Source organism: Acanthopagrus latus, chromosome 11 (genome assembly GCF_904848185.1).
Source record: "Acanthopagrus latus isolate v.2019 chromosome 11, fAcaLat1.1, whole genome shotgun sequence".
In the NCBI taxonomy this organism is placed as follows: Eukaryota; Metazoa; Chordata; class Actinopteri; order Spariformes; family Sparidae; genus Acanthopagrus; species Acanthopagrus latus.
The window spans coordinates 3,282,743-3,295,372 of NC_051049.1; the positions used below are offsets into that span (position 1 = coordinate 3,282,743).

A 12,630-nucleotide genomic window follows, 5' to 3' on the forward strand; every position below is an offset into this window, starting at 1 on the left:
TATTTCTTAGGGGAAGTAAGAGGGGAGAAAAATGTAGCTTTGCTCATGTGGTGAGATAAAAACGATGTAAAAGCAGGAGGGGAGCAAGACGGATTAGTGGAAAACAGACTTTTAATGCAGTTTGAGACTTTTGAGGGAAATAATAAAACTCAGTTTAGTTTTTTTTTCTCTTTTCACTGTAAAGAAACTATAAACTTTTGACCTGTCCAACACTTTGTTCACTGTTCGTGCACTTTTGCTGCTCTTTGATGCTGTTCCAGCGTCCGTCTACAAAGACGGAGACATCATTCCGACAGCCAATCATGTCTTGCATAAAGCGGCGATGTCAGCCTGTTTTTAAAGGCAGAGCGGACGGTCACACTGAGCCAGACAGCAGCTGGCTGCACAACTCAAAGACCACAGACTATGACCTCGACAAAAACAACCCACATTGAGCTTGCTGCTAAAGTCTCCATCTCATATAACGTAGGACTGGGAAATAGAAACACAGGTCTCGTCATGCACCATAGCTCGCTGAATGGAACAAATAAGGAAAAAGTGAACTCCTAGTGTCAGTTTGCAGGCTCCATAGTTAATTAGCGGCTCAGCGGCTGCACATTAAAGAGCATGTTTGATATTCAGGGTAGTTAGCGGCCAGGTGTCTTGTCTTGTGTGTGTGTGGGATTCAGAGGAGCTGCTAGTCGCTTTGTTGCTCAAATAGCAGCGTTAATAGCTGGTCCACCTTTAAGGTCCGTCCACCTTGAACAGGATCTCTGTGTCACTACACTGCTGGTAGTATATACAACAGGAAACTTCTCTCCATTTCGCCTGAAAAATGTGTTCAGAAACATAGTTTATTGTGTTTTTTTCTTAGATGTTTTATGGTATTATTTGCTGAAGGGCTTGGTAATATAAATATATTATATTGCGATGTCAGACTATATATTGTCTTTGATTTTGGACATCATTTAAACCTTTTACTTGGTTTTAAAGGCTGCATTGCAGTAAGTTTATGTCATTTTCTGAACTTACTAGACCCAAATACTTTAAATTGTCTTTACCCACATTAGTCTTTATATCTACATTAATGATGAATACTCATCAGAAATATAAAGAACACAACAGAGAGGGTATTTTTGTCACGCAGTCGTTTAATTAATTTAAAGCATTAATTAAGTGCTTTTGAGAACATTTCAAATTATAGAGATAAATAAAGTATATCAGGATACAGCCTTAAACTATTGGGATATAATTTTCAGACCATATCGCCCAGTTCTAATCTGTAACCATCTGTTAAACTTCAAATCGGACTCCTCGCCCTGTTTCCTCTGGTCATGTAGCACCAATTATAAAAGATAACTGTACAGTTGTGGAGGAGCTGTGGCTCATTCAGTAATCGGAAGGCCGCTGGTTCGATCTCCCAGCTCCCACGGCTGCATGTCAGAGTATCCTTGACCAAACTGCTCCTGATGAACAGGCCGGCATCTTGCATGGCAGCGTCTGCCTTCAGCGTATGACTGGGCGAATGTGAAAAGTGTTGTAAAGTGCTTTGCGTGGTCAGTAGACGGGAAAGGCACTTTTAGAAAATGTCCATTTACCCAGTTTGATGTGAGTTTGAACTAACCCCCTTTCAATTTATAAGCCAACAAGCAAGACGCAGGAACCTGGTTTGGGTCTTGAGCTGGAGCATTTATAAACATCCAAACAACCTAAACTGTGCTCACACAGCACTGCTTCACTCACCGCTGCGTTACCTACTCACCACCACTCTCTGTAATTCTCTCTCGACGGCACACTTGCTAACATAATTTATCCCTTAAAGAAAATTTGCTGCTTGTAAACGCATGAAAGTTTAAAAAAAAAAAAAAAAAAAACATCTTAAAAACTTTGATACGTTTCTCTGATGCTCTCTTAGGCCCAGCGGGGAATCAATTTAGACCCAGCAGGCTGATGGCTTTGCAGTACACAAGCGGAAAACACGGATACATCACGCCTTATTGAAGAAGACTTGCAATAGTGATTGAGATCAAAATCTGATTAGGCGGCTGTATACTGAGGTAATAAATCAAAAGAGTAGTAGTAATCATATTTGATTACAAGCAATCAGACACCAATTCTGAAACCGGTGGCGTCGCCCCCCTGCTGGCCAGTAGACAGAATGCAGGTTTATGGCATTTATTCCACTTCTCAGACCAGGAAGTTTTGTCCATATTTTATACAGTATATTACAACATCACGTCATGAATTACGGTTCAGAGAAGCTGCACAAAGTCACACTGAGGAAAATCTAGAGGCAATTTACTCTCCTAGCGGTGAGAGGGAAACAAATGAACTGAATTTGAAAAAATGGCCTCTGGTGGCAATATTAAAATACCTAAATGTGAGTTATGTCACCACTTGGTATCTTAGTCTAAGAAGATTAGCAGTACACTTTCCATTTCTTTCCATAAAGAGCCCTAGATATTTTAGTAAATTGGAGTGTATATATAGTTATTAAGAAATAAATGATTGTAGTACAGGATGTATTGCAGAGTGTTTTATTCTTCTCATTTGATAAAAAGTAAACTCAATGGAAAGTCTTCTCTCACCTTCACGCTTCACACTTTAAAGGCTTTTAAGGTTGGTCATTCACTCCCTTAAATTGTATATCCCTCAGCCATCTTTGATGGATGTCGCGTCGCCACGACTGCCATGCTTGCGTGTGAGGTCATGCTGGCAAAAATGGATGGAAGTGGCACTGTACGCTGGTCACCTCATGCAGAAGCTGTGCTGCCCACTGAGCTCCCGCTGTGGCAGTTTGGGGGCTTTCCAGGTCAGTTCCTGCCAACATCAGGGAGTGTCAGCAGCTCAGTCGGAGGTCTTGAAGGAAGTCTTTAGGCTCGGGCCAGAGTACATTTAACACTATCACATTCCGCAGGGTTGCACTGCCTCAAAGCATCGCACAGCTGGCTGCTGTATCTGCTGCGATTGGTGTTGGCCAACACTTCGGCTGACACCCTCTTATTACGTCGCTTTTCCGCGTGTACCTCAACCCTGGACTTACCTAGACATTACCCAGAGGAGCTGCACAGAAAATGTCTGAGTCAGCTGGACTGGACACTGTATGACTTTATCCTCCCAGCTCCCTGGTAAAAGAAGTACAAGACGTCTTCTTGAGGGCAGTTGTGAATGGAGCAGGTTATTGTCTGGAGGATTTACTGCAAACAAGTGCTGATGTCGACTTTAACATGCGACTGGTGGATAAGTTGGCAGCTGATCTTCAATGTAATGCAGCACTTCGATTTCTGCGTTGTACGTTTTGCGCCGTGTCCTGCTTCTACCCAGACGACACCTTCGATGTGATAAAAACACACACAGGACCAACGGAGTACATCCTTTTCCTTGTGTGATAAATGTTGCATGTATGGATTTAGAACTGTTAATATTAATTGCACAGCCGGACAACGCAGCCACAACACATTATATTTGCCTCTGGGTGCTCACAAACAGGCCCGGCACTTCCTATATTTATGTGATGCAAATGATTATTTTAGAATTTTTTTTTTTATGTTAAGGTTTAGTTATCTTCAGGGACTTTTAGGTGTGTGAAAATTCCAAAACTTTAGTTCATTTAATGTGCTGTAGATAAGATATAATGACTTCATCTGTGTCTGAGAGATCCCCGGTGCCTCTTTATGATCAGATACATGATAACTTTTCAAAAATTGCAGCCAGACAGTGAAAGGAACTTTAAAGCACCTAACTGTGTTATGTAACATTTTGTTATTGCTTGGTGTCTCAGTGTGAGATACCCACCAGTTCATATCACTTTAACTTTCTCCATCTTCCAAGAATATAACATCTTAACTTCCAAAAGAATTGTCTCAGTCACGAGGTGAAATGCTCTTGCAGCTCTCCACTGTTTTTCCACTGGGCTCGCCTCTCTTTGACTTTGCTATTTTTGTTGATGAAGACAGTCTGTCACAGTTCTTTCATTACATAAAAATCTCCCCAGGGACAGAGCTTTCATATTTCTTGTATGCCCTCTAACTTCATTCCTCCGCACTTTATATACCGTGATAGTTCAGCTTGATCGCTGACATATTGGCAGATTAGCTGATGCTGGATTATTACCACAGGGGATCGATGTCAGTGTTATTTAATTATATCCCACTAGCAGCAGGGGAGTCAGCCACGGGTTATCTACTCACATGACAGTAAAGTAAAGCAGTTTGGGCCGTGGCGCATACAGAAATCTTGGGGTGGCAACCAAAAGGTAGGCAGTGGGGAGGCGATCGGTCTATCAGGAAACTCTAGTGTTTTGTTTGTGACAATCTGCCATGAAGCGGTTCACATGCCTCCTGGAAGTTCCCAGCATTCCACTGAAATATCTTTACTCTTAATGTGGGTCAAGTGGGACTGCCAGAGACACTAGTCGCCATATTACAAGTCAGTTTACCTTTTTAAAATAATTTGAAAGCTAATAATTTAAGGTAAAATGTTAAGAAATTGTTACTTCAAGTTAGCGTGCCCCACAGTCATTGTCTATAGAGCCACATAGCCACACATAACTAAAATAACTACTAGTAAAACACAAAATGAATACAGATTCTTAGAAGCAAATAGATTCAATAGTAGATGTCCAAATAAGTAAAAGAAGGAGGAAAAAAAACTGCCTACAAATCCCTGTTCAGAATTCACTGGAGAAGTATAATATAAGGTTTCCCCAACATATAGCCAGTAGCTTTTTTTTTTTAATTTCTTCATTATCTACTTATTTATTCTGTTTTATTCTTTTGATCTGAAGTGATTATTTATGTGTCAGTACCCTGTTTTTTCACATGATTCAGAGCTTGCTGATATCAGACTTTCATGCTCTGTAATATGCATATAAGCACTTTAGTTAAAACACAAGTGCTGGCTCTCCTGTTTTAAATAAAGGTGCAAATAATGAATTAATGTATACTGTAATTCACAACCTCTGTGTGTGTGTGTGTGTGTGTGTGTGTGTGTGTGTGTGAACAGTTCATTTCCCAGTAAATGTACGTAAGTGTAGCATCAGCACACCAGGGAGTGCATTTAAACACGGGCATTTGTAACTGGATGATATTGCAACAAAGCATTAAACATTGTGAACTCTCAGCACGGCGTGCAGGTGGTGCACGATCATCAGGGCGCTTCAGGAGGCCTTTTTTTTCCTTCAGGATGTTTAAACTTCATTTTTTGACTTATAGCGTTATGGTGTTTATTACTCTCGGTTGGCTCTGAAAGACAAAGGCTGACACAGTATTAGACACGTACTGACAAAAAAACCCTCTTTTTTCTCTTCAAACAGATCTGGTTGAACAAATTCTTGGCTTGGATTTTATTTTGATGAGGGAAAATTAATGACACTTTTAATTACTATGTGGGGTTAAGTATGTGTACGTACGCAGTGTACTGAGGCCAGTGACTTGTCCCTAAATGCTATAATGTGGTTGAATGAATATACAGTGCCTATAAAGAGTGTGCACCCCTTTAATTGTTTTCCCCTTTTATTGCTTTTATACATGGACTCATGGTCAATATACCACAAAATATGGAGAAATTACCAAAAATACTTAATGTTAAAGCAAACCTTCTTTCACCTGACCTTGGAGTCTCCCACATGCCTTTGGGTGAACATGAGTTGAGATTTAATGAGCTTTCTTCAACAGAGGCTTTGTCTTTGCCATCCTCCCATAAAGTTTTGAACCCGGCAACATCTGTAGTTTGAAGTCCAATCTCAGCTCCTTCAGAGTATCACAGGTGTCTTGGTTGTCTCCTTTTTGCACAGTCTCTCATTTCGTGAGGACGTCCTGTTCTTCCATTTCTTACTGATGGACTTCACTGAGCTCCAGTGGATGTTCAGTAACGTGGCAATGTTTTTGTATCCATCCCCTGACTTATACTTTTCAATAACCATTACACAGAGTTGTTTGGAGTTCTTTTGTCTCCCTGGTGCAACTGTAGCCAGGAATAATGATTAACCAGTGACTCGACTTTCAGACAGAGGTACACGGAGGGTACACTTTTTTCCGCCTCCATTGCTACGTAAATCTCAGCTGTCGATGTGCTGGCAGTTGCGTGGGATGGGCGGAGGTGTCGATGACCTGCACTGTTGTGCGACCCACAGCCGGGGAGTTTTAAAACCAGGAAACAGCTGATCACAGCAGTCAGTCCATCACTTCATCCGCGGACGTCAAGATGCAGCGTCTCCTCGGCCTCTGTAGCCGTCTTCGTTCTCCAAGCTACTAACGGTCGCTACTTTCAAATTAAAAGCCCTCCGCTGAGAACCCAGTTCCAAACTCCAATGGGGTGCAATGTAAAGCTCTTATTTTGAAGACAAATTCAACCTGCTTCACTGTTCATGCCGAACTTCGTGCTTCACGTCACGTCACATGTTTACACCGACCCAAGTGGCGGCTAAGTGGCGGCTTTTTGGAAAAGAAGGAATATTACACCTCCGCTTTCAGAAAGACAAGGCGGCACATTGCAGCCTTTACCTCGCAGCAAATGTGTCACCTTTTCTATCTAAAAGGGGCTCGTGAGACTACTAGCACCAAGTGGCTGGACCTCTGTCGAATTAGGTCAGTCAGTTTGAAAGGGGTGAATGCAACCGCTTATTTTACAATATGTATGTCATTTTGACATGACATTTGGCATTTCTTGTAAAAAAAAAATGTTTTGTATATTTGTGGTATAGTGACTTTTTCATTTATAGAATTCCATGTATAAAAACAATAAAGAGGATTAAGGGGGTGGATATTTTTACAGGCACTGTAAGTTTGCTGTTGGAGAACAACTATCCATATACCAACATCAGATCAATGACTCTATCCCTGCAGAGCAGACAGCGGCCAATTGAACCTTTATGACTCCTTAAAGGATCCCCTGCCCTTGAACAACAATAGAGAAATTGGACAGATTGATTTTAGATTGCGTTGATAGTGCGCACACACACACCGAAACCTCAAGACACTATGGACTATTTCATGTGAAATAACAGACACTCACTCGGTTATGTAACCTCAACCTAGTTTGTGTCACAGAGGTTTTATTCTGCGGCCATGTCTGAGGTCGTGTTTTTAAAGGGGGTCGACTGTCACCTCTAAAAGTACTTGCTGTTGTGTTGGAAGGTTGTTGTTTCATCCTCGTCCTGTAGGTGGAGCTGTTTACACAGAAACTCCCTCACGTATCTGCATGCACACGCATACACAATATGAGAGAAATGTGTCCTAGCACCAAATCCCACACAGGGGGAGGCGTTAAGATTTAGAGGTTCACTTCTGGAGCAGGGCACTGAGAGCCATTCCCTGTACTCTGCATCAATATGAGAGAGAGCCGGGCAGGCAAGGCCAACTGCACCAGAATAAAACACACTATCGTGGAGCAGCAGCCATTTATGGCCCCGCAAATGTGATTTTTCTCTTTATGGCTGAAATATTAATGTTTCTATTTTGGTATACATGGAAAGAAAACAGCAATTTCCAGGCCCTGAGCTGCCAAGACAGAGGGGGCACAGAGAGACAGGGGGGCTTTAATAAGTGATGTCACAGCAAATAAAAGGAGGCATAAAATATGACCTTCAGTCAGTGACTACTGTAAAGTAAAAGTAAAGCCAATGAATCGGGCTTGAAATGTTTTTTAGGATCATTTTAATCCCATTTTTATATTTTTTTTTCCTGGACGAGCATCCATTCCTGTACTTTGTATTTATGACTTGGAAGTGAAACGATTCATCATGTAAAAGCAAAAGGTAGCATCCCGGCTCCACCTGGCTGAAAGCTGGTCGGATGTTTTCTTCACAGACATTTTTGACTAGTTTTGAGTCCAGACAAGAATAGTTGTCCCTTCTCTTCCAGTTGTCAGGGTTCAGAGCTGATGCGAGCATTACCTTAACCATTCCTACGCTGCTGTATATTAAGGTTGTGCCAAGTGTGATAGCTGGATCGGGTCTACTGAGGTAGCTGCTTCTCCAGCAAGCTGATGGGTATATTCACACCCAACTGTACTGTATATTACCAGATGCCAAAGAGCACCAGTCACTGGTGAAATAAAATACTGTTGTATTTGTTTTTTTACTCCATCAGCCTCAGATCAGAAACAGCAAACCACTGCATCTAAACTCCTGCCCATATTGTTTTTGCTGCATGAGGCTGACATTCAAAAGTGCTTACCATGCTGAATAACATGAACATAACAATCTACTACTGCAATGAGTTATATTTTGTAAGCATAAAATGATATTGTTTCTATACTAACAAGTTGGGTTTCTGTTCCAACAGACGGTAATATTAGCATTCAGTCAGATGTAACGCTTGTTTTTAGGAAAGGGATAAGTTTTCTATTAAATCTGTCTGTTATTACCATGTACAAAATAATCAAAGAGCTTTAAAGTCTAAAAGAAAAGGAGCAAAATCCTGATTTGAAGAGCGAGGATAAAGGGTGACTTTTTTGATATAAGTTTGCATCAACTGGTTCCGTTGTCATAAATGGGATTTTTCAATGTTTTATAAGACAAGTCAACCCTTTATAAATCAAATGTGGGGTATTACCTAACGTATCTTATACCATGGAACCATGGAAGCTTCTGTTAACCACAGACTTTACGTCATTATCTGAAAACGCACTTGTAAAATCTGCATTGACTTCAACATAAAGGAACCAGAAGTCTAAAATATGCAAAACTTATTTCTGACTTAAATTCTACCGAACAGAATCTCTGTTATCCCCTGCAGAGCTGATGGGTAATGCATACAGTATACGTTTGTGGTATCGTATTTATTCAGAAAATTGGGACTTTTTCTTGTATTTTGCTTGTTGAAACAAAATGGAGACCTGGAATGACTTACCTTGCTTTATTTATTCCATTTCTCTGCGTTGAAAGTCAGAGAATGTATTAAAATGGCCTTTACAGCATTTACCAGGATTTCCGAAACGTTGGCAAAACAAAATCAATGTTGGCGTCTCTTTGAGTGCCTCTCTTCACAGGAGTATAATCCAAAATAAAGCAGTCCATAATTTATTCCAGTCTCCAAACACCGGCCTCGGGGAGATGTTTCTCCAATGCAAAAACCACTTTCAGAGAGCCAAACTTAGATTACTGCATCCAGCCCCCCTTTTTAAGTCAACTTTATGAAAAGTGAATGTGGAGGTAAACAACTTGTGAAGCTCACTGATGTTTTGAACAGGATTTGAATGAGAGTGTGTTGGAGGTCTGTGAGGAGGCAGAACGGGGGGGCTTGTAAGCAGCCCCCAGGGTAACTTTGTTGATTGGGATCGATTCTGGTGAGACAAAGGCCAACAAACACATCAGCACTTTGTTTCCTTTGAGGACACTAATAGTCGAACCTGTTCACGTCGCTGAACCCTTTACATGTCTATAACAGTGATGGTCTCGGTGGGAAATGTCATTTTGTCATTCATCCTCACCTGTCGTGGGGTTGCTCAAAGACAGAAGCACACGCTTGTTCTTAGGTGTTCTGTTTTACGGATAATTGTCCCACCTCAGGGTGCAATAAAGCGAACAAGAGTCAGACAGAAGTCAATCAATCATAGACTCTGTCCAAAAACAACTCTTCCTTCTCTCTTTCTCCACTCCTTACGTAACAGGCACTCAATACTTTGCTCCAACGTGAGCAGTGAATCAATATTTCCGACACTCACTTATCATCATTACCTTGCATCATAACTGACAGATTCGTATCTAGCATTGCATCATGGGACAGTTAGCAGAAAGTGGTGCACATGTCATCGACGCCACTTTTGTGTTCCTTCTAGTTTTTGAGGGCATTTTATCGAGACTGAGCACCATATTAAAGTGAAATGAATGACGTAAATTTCACACCTGTCCATGAAATAGGAATTAAATAGCACTGGAACCAGGAGATGGTTAATTTACCTGTGCAAGAAGACTGGAAGCTTGGAGATGCTGTTAGCCCGACACTGTGTAACATCATCATTCACAAGTTTGGATTTTCTTGAACGTCTGTTTGAGCTTCGCATTGTCATCGTGTTTCCAGTCTTTAAGCTAAACCGAACTAAATAAGATTTGCTCTCTGATCGAGCACATTGTAGATATATAGATATCAAGTCAAGCCTTTCCTCATACACCTTTTCTATTTCATGTTGTATTTCCTACTTGAGTTTTCCTACAATCAAGCCACAGTATTCTGTACAATAGAAGAGAGAAGCTGGCGAAAATGGCCGTCATCAGAACACCACTGGTACCCATCCAGCGAGCATCATCTTGCAAAAGATACAGAAGTAACCGCTGCCTCACCAGACGACGGAGCAGCGTCTTTCTCAAGCTGTGCAGCTCCTTAACTCACCCTCAGCACCTCAACGTGACTACAGCTTGCATTTTGTTGCACAACCCTGTGGTATAAAATCATAATAAATGGACCTTAAATCTTGTTACGGCTATACGCATGCAAAAAGGATAAAAAAAAAAAAAATGTCTGTAATGTCATGGCAGCTTACTTTAGGATTATACTCCAGGCTGCTCACACTGATATCGTGGCATTTCCATCTCGGTCAGCAGGGACCGGCAGAGAAAGTACACATGCTGAGTAAAGAAAAAAGTCACACCTGCTTCTCCCATATGGGACCTCTCACTTCTTGTGAAAATGATTTTTCTCCTCTCCTCTTTCTCCTGTCCTCTCCCTTTTTTTTTTTTTCTCTCATCTCCTCTCTATGATTTCATCCAAATCAATGTGCCGCTCCAGCAGCTCCTTTTAGCCTGACATCTAACTGATTGCTTCACACAAAATCCTGCAAGCCAAATAAAAAAAAAAAAAGAAAAAATAGTGAAGCCCAAATTGAAGTTGATACACCTTGATAGGAGCCCTATCCAACCATTGTGAAATAGGCCTGAATGAGGCTTTGGCCATTACTTCAACCACACACACACAAAAAAAAAAAACCGTGAATGAACACAGTTTAACACAAACACACATACACACACTTTTTAAATGAATCTCATGCACCGAGCTGTGGAATTGTGTTGGAAGGTAGATTATTCACGGAGAATCGACTACAATTTCACGGCTTTCTGGAAATAATTAGCGTGACATTTATTCAGGCTTTATAATTGGTTAAGACTCCAGACCCTCACCTCTAATAAAGTTGTCATTGAACCTTTAATGCCGCTCGCTCCCATGACAGCAGGGGGATATTGCTGCCTGGGTGCAGGGCGGTCAAATCATTTGGAAGAAGATAATGCAGTCAGGTTTATGGTGCGTGTGTGTGTGTTTGTGTGTGTGTGGTGAGTAGTTAAGTAAAATGCAGTCTATTCTTTAGTCCAAGCCTTAATGAAACCCGCCTGTCGAGAGGCGATGACACAATTGAGTCCGCTGACGTTCCAGTCCATCTAAAAAGCATTCATTGGCACCTTTACTTAGAAGTTATTGGAACCGGTCATCCTGTCTTCCTCGTCAATAATCAGCACTCCCCTCCTCTCTATTTCACTCATTCTTCTTTATTAATTTTGCGTCTTGTCTTTGCATCCTTTGTCTTTCCGTGCTGTCTATATTGTTACACTTTGGAAAACAAGGTGAGGACCCAAATGCAGACAACACGTGGGAGGCAGGACTGGTGAACAAAATGCAGGGTTTTATTAACAAAAGCTGAATGGTACAAATCCAGGGAAAAAAAACAAAAATGTATCTCAAGGACAAACGACAAAGTAGTAATGAAAAGAGGCTTCAAGAAAGTGCAAAACAAATGAAAACTCAAGAAACAAAAAAAAACAGAAACATACCACGGGGAGACGCGGAAGTCGACGCTGGTGGGAAAAACAGGGTGGCATTACGAGAGAACACGGAACAAACAGACAAAGACCGGAGGGAGAACAAAGACTATTAAAAGACACACTGATGAGGGGATCAGGTAAAGGTGGCGTGAGGTGGGAAAAGGACAGGTGAGGAAAAGTAATGGAAGAACACTGGAGGCAGGGAAAATCACAGAGGGAGGAGCTGAGAAACAACACGCGGCGCACGAGGGTGAAATTTCAACATAGAACAGGATCGTGACATATGTTGTCCTTTCTCTTCACATCTCTCTCGTGTCTAGTTAATATTGACTTTATTCACTCCGCTCCTCTTTCATCTTATCCTCCCATCATCCCCATTTCTTACCTGTGGCTCTGAAATTGTTTACCGCTGTGTCGGTCTCTAGAGAACCGGACCACAGTTTGTTCTTGTTGCACTAAAACACCAAGGTAACTTTTCACTCTGGGCACTCTCTCTCTTTTTTTTTTATTTTTGGCTACACAAAGACTGCACTCACTTATCGCCCTAAATGTTGCACAGGTTTCTAACTTCACCACAGTGGAGCTCCCAGTGTGCATCGAGTTGTTTCAGTACAGAGCGTTTCTGTTGGGGGTTTTTTGTTTGTTTTTTTTAGAGAACTTTAAACTCAAAGGTATCAAATCAGACATGACAGATGAACATATCAAATGAAAGAAAGTATCAAATTAATCAAGTGTAAGAAATTAGCAAACAAGTTGTATTTTAGCCGCTCTCGCGTTTCCAAATTCCAAATTCAAGAATCAAAGACACTCTGAGTCACGATGCTCAACGATTGATCCTCTGACATCGTGATTCTCTGATTGTTTTAGAACAAAAAACAAATGTTTATTTGATGTGACTG

General features: G+C 41.3%; 1 protein-coding gene across 3 annotated transcripts in view; it reads left to right on the plus strand.

Annotated features, from left to right (window-relative positions):
* si:ch211-51h4.2 overlaps positions 1-12,630 on the plus strand; it is a 71,609-nt gene that overhangs the window by 26,703 nt on the left and 32,276 nt on the right. The gene's annotated exons all lie outside the window — the stretch shown is intronic.